Genomic DNA, 1110 nt, shown 5'->3' with positions numbered 1-1110 from the left:
TTTTGTTGGCACGCACAAAAAAATTCAGCTAAAAACTCAAAGTGTACAAGATTTTGTTACCATTTGAAAAAAGTGTCCCCATTTCGGACACTTTAATTGTTACTAGCAGCAAACCTGTAAAATCTCAAATGCTTTTTAAGGGGTGTGAGTTCTCGAGGTTTGATGAGGGATAGGGGGCCAATATAAGGGCCAAGTACCAGCGCCCATCGCACATCATTTGCGCACACCCCTCGGCCCCCCGATCGCTGAAACCTCAATGCTGCCGTTCAGGTTCTCCGGCGATGCTCCGGCGATGGTGTCCCGACGAAGAAAAATGCGGCTCCAGCACATGCTCGAGCTCAGCATGTGCTGCTGCAACCTTCGGTCCTATCCGATCTTAGACTGGGACTGAATTCCATATGCTTAGACTGGGAATGAACTCCGTATGCCTAATTCAACCCACGAAACGAGCGTGCGGGCGCCCAGCCGGCCAGAGGGGCGGGATACGCAAGCCGGGGATCGACCGGGTCCCCCTCTATGTGCTATTGATCCTGCAGCCACAACTATCGGTCCGGTTCGATATTAGACTGGGAATGAACTCCGTATGCCTAAGCCAACCGACGAAACGAATGGGTGGGCGGGCGGGCACTACGCCGGCCAGAGAGGCGGGATGCGCAGCCGTGGATCGATAGGGTGTTAGGTGGGTTTAGGCACATCTTCATATTTCTTTGTGCCAATGCCATTTTTATGGCATGTAAATTCATACAATGGTCCCTTAAACCATCACGTGAAGTTTCATGGTAAGACGACTCGTTTTTTATTTTTCAAGATTTTGTGACATTTTGAAAAAAGCGTCCCCATTTCAGACACTTTAATGGCTACTGGCAGCAAACCTATAAAATCTCCAATGCTCTTTAAGGGGGTGTGAGTTCTCGAGGTTTGATGAGGGATAGGGGGCTAATATAAGGGCCAAGTACCAGCACCCATTGCATATCATGTGCGCACACCCTCTGATCGTCGGAACCCCAATGCCGCCAGTCAGGTTCTCCGACGATGCTCCGGCGATGGTGCCCCGATGAAGAAACGTGCGGCACTAGCACATGCTCGAGCCCAGCATGTGCTGTCGTAACC

Source organism: Durio zibethinus, chromosome 22 (assembly GCF_047325235.1).
Source record: "Durio zibethinus cultivar Kanyao isolate XHJ-2024 chromosome 22, ASM4732523v1, whole genome shotgun sequence".
NCBI classification, from domain to species: Eukaryota; Viridiplantae; Streptophyta; class Magnoliopsida; order Malvales; family Malvaceae; genus Durio; species Durio zibethinus.
This window is presented reverse-complemented; position numbering follows the sequence as displayed.